The following is a 6,207-nucleotide window of genomic DNA, read 5'->3' as shown; positions in this document are numbered from 1 at the left end:
TTCCAAAAAAATTGAAAGGATGTTCGACTTTCTTATTTGTTGCGAAGTTAAGACCACGGAACATTAACTGGCAAAATTGGAAATATACAGCTTACGTCATTTCTATCTGTTACAATCAAAACATTTAGTGATAGACAATGAAATGGGCGGGTACAATTCGACGCGGACGTTTGGAAAACATCGGATTGAAATTGCAGATTGAAATTTATTTTCAATCCATCTGAGCTGTTTTCAAAGCAAAGAGTGAATGTATGATCCAAAAATCAACTATATTTCAACTCTCAAATACACATTGTCTGAAGTTCAAATTAATATGAGTTTTAGCTTATAATTTTAAGAACGCGAAAGATCATACAAGACAAAGATTATTTTTCAGGAGAAATTTGATTCTAGGAGGGGGTTAAAAATTGTCGAGTCAGGACATGACATATTTTATTTCTAGGATTATAAGAGTGCATGACTTTTATACTTATTCTCACTGAAAACTGTTGGACAACTTTCCGTAAAACCGTTCACCACCCACCCACCCCCCCCCCCCCCAACACAAAGATATACATGTATTTACCAACAAAATTGTCTCTTTAATATTTATTCATTTAAAACACTGGACAAAAAAATTCAAACTGTACCAAAATTGAAATTATTTGTTTTCTGGATCAATCAATAATAACGTGCCTTCTAGCGCAGCTGAGATGGATTGTAAATGAATGAACTGGGATATCGGTCCTGATGCCCGTAATATGAACAAGAGAAATGTCCTCTCTATTTTTTTTAACTCTAATGTAATAGTTTTCACAATTTTCATGGAAATGTCTCGTATAAATGGTTTATATGAATTATACCTTAAATTCTGGAAGAAACTTAATATTGTAAATTTTGATTTCTAATTTCTATTAACAGGTATAATTTAAAATTATTTTACACAATAAGAATTATTTATTCATGATTGGAAGAAACTTCATATTGTAATTCTTTTTTTTTATTTTATAAAACTGCAGGATATTATAGTTTTTAATGTTTTAAAATTATTTCACTAATTTTCTAAATAGCGAATCTACGACTTCTCCAAGGAGAAGATTCCATTGAAACAAGAACAGGTGCCTATGGCTGAGATTTGTAATCTACCTGATAATCAATCCTGTAATAATCAATCTACATCCAAATCCCCACAAAAACATATAATATACAAGATATTGATTTTGATAAGTATAGTTTAAAATAAGACACCGGGATGTAATCGATATAGGCACAAACCATGCAGTAAGATTAGACGAGTGTCTGCTTTACGCCTAAGTAAAAGCGAACGCCTGATCCAATCTAGAAAACTAGACAGGACCCCAAGCAAATGTACAGCAAACATGATTCGCTTTTCCGGTTCGCTATAGTTTTATGTTATGTACCAGTAGCGGATCCAAAAAAAATTGAAAAGGGGGGTGGGGTCTAGTTTGAGATCAGGGAAGGTGCACACAGCCACTCCAAAAACATTGATTATCAAATAATATGTATTTTTGACACAAAATGGGGGGAGGGAGGGGCGGTCCCTCTTCCCCCTCTAAATCTGCAGGGTGTATGTTCTGTACTATAAAAATGTAGCTTACGATTTACATACATAGGTGTAAACAGATCAAGACAATTGTCTATAGATGGATATTTTTTTTATTTATACATTGTTTTTACAGATCCTGAAATTTGTTCCATATATGCTTTTCCATTGGATTCTTTTGTTACCAATGTTGATTTGCCTAGACAGTAGTTGTTTTCAATGGTAAGTATTTCATGTTTGATTTTCTAAAACAATAAAACATTAGACTTGAGCGTTTAACTAAAGAAATATATACTCATTGATACAGTATTCCGCTTGATTTAAAGATACTTCATAATGAATATTATGTTGATAAAAATTAAAATACCAAATATGCATTTTGGGATTTGTTTTTATCTTAGTTTCCTTAACTAGAAAAAACCTAGCTTTTTTCAAACACATACTAAGGATACACAGCAGTATTAAGTTTTGATATGTATTCCTACCAAAATTGCACATCTTTGAATAGGTGGTATAGATTTCAAACAAACCTTTGAGAGGTTATTCTTTCAGATTTTTTAAACAAATCTTTATAAAGAATTCAGCACAAAAGAATACAAAGCCATCCAGCAAGGTCTGATGTCAGTTTCGGTTGAAGTCGAGCAATTATTGAATGCTCCTACTATCCAATCACCACAATCACTCCCAGCACAAATACAGTATATATTTATGTCAGCACGACTTATTGTTATTGAATCTTGTCAATACAGGAAGTTCATATATAGTTTTTCATCTCACAAAAGTTTAAATGCCAGATTCAGGATTTTTTTTCTGTTACGTCTATTGAAATTAATTCATTACATTTGAAAAAAAAATAATGTTATTGTAATTGCAACTAATTGAAAAGTTATCAATGTATTTGAAAATTATTAATTACATTTCAAAGTAATTGACCCCAAGCCTGTGAAAAACAATAAACTTATGCTTGTATTTACATTTTATTAACTCATTGCCTTGACTGCAATACGATTTATATTTAAAAATCCTTTTATTATTGTTCAAGTAATTTAAAGTATTGGAAGAGGACTTACAAATCTGAACTTGAACATTGATTTTTGCTTCTTATGTTGCACCTCCACAGCGTTCGATGTTTGCATGTGAAGTCAAATAAAACAAACAAACAAACAAACAATTACCGCATATTGTCATCTTTAGGCCCTCTGTCTATAATATTGTGTTTGTAGCTATTCAGAACTTTGATTTATCTACAGATTATTGAATTACGTGATACACAAGGGTTGAAATGATTTTCTTACTCTGAGTGATAAAAAATATGACATTGAATAAAAGTGTTTTTTTTTATTTTTAGGCTTTATAGAGTTTACAACATCCCATTTATGAAGGTTCTAAATACTTTGGTAAGATTTCTCTACTAGGAGTGATTTGCGCATAGCTTTGTCCTTGGATGTCCTTCCAGACGGCTTTACAATAATATGGAAGCCCCATAAAAATAATAATAACTATAATGCTAAACCGCATTTAAAATTTTCTCAAAGGTTGCCATTAGAATAGAAAAAAAATATTTATGAGCAGTGTCTTTAAACCATTTGCAACGAAACGTTAGGTAAACATTTATGTTTTCATTTTCTTCAATTTAGATTTATTCAATATCTTTGTCTTCCTAATTTCTTTTTCCTCTTAGATTCCTAGGGTACGTAAATACTATTTTACAGAATTTATATTTATCACCGGTATCTTTATACGATTAAAAAGAAATAAAATATCTTTGCATTTCCAATAGAGAAACACTTACATCTTACGAACGAACGTAACCATAAATGGGGATCAGTCATAGTAGTTTATTGTTTTCACAGTTGCATTATTGAATTCTTCAGTTTTATTGGGATTTCGATAGATAAAATCCCAACAAGAAACCTTAAAGCCATGTCTTGTCGTAGCCGCTACCGTGACGCTACAATACATTTCAATGGACATTTAAACGAGCAAAGGGGTTCGAGAAGGGAAATGAAAGGAACGTTTTAAAATGTCATTTTGTGGCATGAAATAAAAAAAAATAATAGTATGTGCGGATCTAGTAGGGATCGAAAGGGGGGGGGGGACTTTACGAAAGGCGGTCGTGATAATAAGGAGTTATGGTCTAAAACTAAATTGCAAAAACCCAAAAACTTTAAAGAAATTCTCGTTCAAAATACTATATGCTGCGAAAAATAAAATTAATATGGCTTTAAATACACAGGTATTATAGCCATATCAGAAATCTATAGCTTAATTTTAAATCCAGGAGGATACCCGTTCTTAAATTGTCAGTTGATAAAGCTACTTCTTACAAACATGTATCTTAAAATTCTTCATATAATTCTCACGGGAGCAAGTAGACAGGAACCCCCTCTACTTATCCCAAATCCAAAGCTCTTCTTTTACTTCACTGTAAAAGTTCGAAAGCTTTTCGAGATATTGCTTGAAATAAAAGTGTAACCGACGATCAGAATTACAAGTCGAACAGGCAGATCAAAATCAATATCTCCAACTTTCAGGGGTGGGGGGGGGGCGCAAAATTGGAAGGTTATTGGATTGTGTTTTTGACATAATTTAAGGTAAATGAGAGCAAGTTCCATATTAGCATGCCATCATAGGACCTATGCCCTCCAATCCCTTGAATATATAAATCCAGGTCGAAAGATTTTTTTTTGCTTTCTTTCATTAATAACATTTACAATTTACAACAAATTGATACCTGCTGTTAAAAAGTTAAAGGTGATTTAAAATACTACGAGCATGATTTTTTTTAAAATAATTTTGTAATTTTGGGATTTTTCATATGAACTACATTGTAAATATGTACTAAACGATTAATTTATGAAAGAAAAAAATATGAATATCTTGGGACCCGGTATGTATATTGTAGGTGGGGTTGGGGAGGTTCTCTGGTCTACAAGCACTTGTGATAAGCATATGTGTACACATACGTTTGAAGTATTCCATGACAACTTAGTGACAACAGCGTTTTCATATTATTCACACTTTTAAAAGTCCGGTATCTTTTTGTCGGTATTCTGGAATCAATCTTTTTTTTCTTTTACAACAGGATGGTGAATATATATTTTCCTTACAAATGAAGCAAGTTATATTTTCGGTTTTAGTTTTCATATGTATATATTGGATCTTCGGTCAAAATAACTCTGTGTGTGGTCAAAAGTATAAAGTGTATCTTCTAATTTTATATTTTGACAATTCATGCATGGTTAACAAACAATAACATAGTGGAGCATAACTTTAAAACAAAGAAAAGAACTTTACTTAGAAAAATAACCCTTTTTAGGTCTATCCGTTGTTGTCTGTCGTCGTGCGTCATCCGTCGTCTATCGTGCGCCGTGCGTTAACATTTGACCATTTTCAGCCTCTTCTCTGAAACCGCTCAAGCAACTTCAACTAATTTTGGCTCAAAGCATTTGTGGGTAAAAGGCAAAAAAAACTGTGAATTTATGGTCCCTGCCCCCCTTGAGCCTGAGGGGTGGGGCCAAAACCACTAAAATTAGTGCAATCTTTAAAAATCTTCTGCTATGCTCTTGGACATCTAGCAGTCAAACTGTTGGCATAATTGTAATCAGCATTGCCCTAACAAAAAAAATACTATAGTAAACTATAGTTAACTATAGTTTACTATAGTAAATCAAAGTTCCAAAGTTTTCACCATAGTAAATCAAAGTTTTAAAGTTTTTACCATAGTAAATCAAAGTTCCAAAGTTTTCACCATAGTAAATCAAAGTTCCAAAGTTTTTACTAAAGTAAATCAAAGTTCCAAAGTTTTCACCAAAGTAAATCAAAGTTCCAAAGTTTTCACCATAGTAGATCAAAGTTCCAAAGTTTTCGCCAAAGTAAATCAAAGTTCCAAAGTTTTCGCCATAGTAAATCAAAGTTCCAAAGTTTATACCATAGTTATTCAAAGTTCCAAATTTTTTTCCATACTAAATCAAAGTTCCAAAGTTCTTACTATAGTAAATTAAAGTATTGAAGTTTTTGTATGTTTTTTATTAATTTTTAAAATAATTTATCTGTTTTTAGGGTAATGATTTTGGTTTGTTTGGGCTGATGTGTGATGTTCATCTCAATTACAATATGCAAAGTATTTAATATACATGCAATATTTACATTGAACGGAAGAAAAAACATGTTGACGTAAGCTAATAAAGCAAATATTTTGATTCTAAATGGCGGAATTTTTATCTTATAATAATTTTTTCTCCATAAATTATGATAAATATTGCTTTCTTATCGGTGTTAGTACATTTTTTTTTATTAAAATTCATTTCTTGTACTTTGTTCTTTTAGCGGAGGGGTCGGGTTTTTCTAACGTTCATTTAAGCTTCAATAAATCTTATTCTTGACATTTCATAAAATGTACAGAATGAGAAGCAATACCATAATTCCACGGGTTTTATAGAACTTATCAAAGTTCCAAAGTTTTCATCATAGTGAATTAAAGTTCCAAAGTATTCACTTTAGTAAATCAAAGTTCCGAAGTTTTCACCAAAGTAAATCAAAGTTTCAAAGTTTTTACCACAGTAAATCAAAGTTCCAAAGTTTTCACCATAGTAAATCAAAGTTCCAAAGTTTTCACCATAGTAAATCAAAGTTTCAAAGTTTTTACCATAGTAAATCAAAGT

This window comes from Saccostrea cucullata, unplaced genomic scaffold, assembly GCF_032062105.1.
Source record: "Saccostrea cucullata isolate Sc308-1 unplaced genomic scaffold, CSIRO_AGI_Scuc_v1 ctg1929, whole genome shotgun sequence".
In the NCBI taxonomy this organism is placed as follows: domain Eukaryota; kingdom Metazoa; phylum Mollusca; class Bivalvia; order Ostreida; family Ostreidae; genus Saccostrea; species Saccostrea cuccullata.
This window is presented reverse-complemented; position numbering follows the sequence as displayed.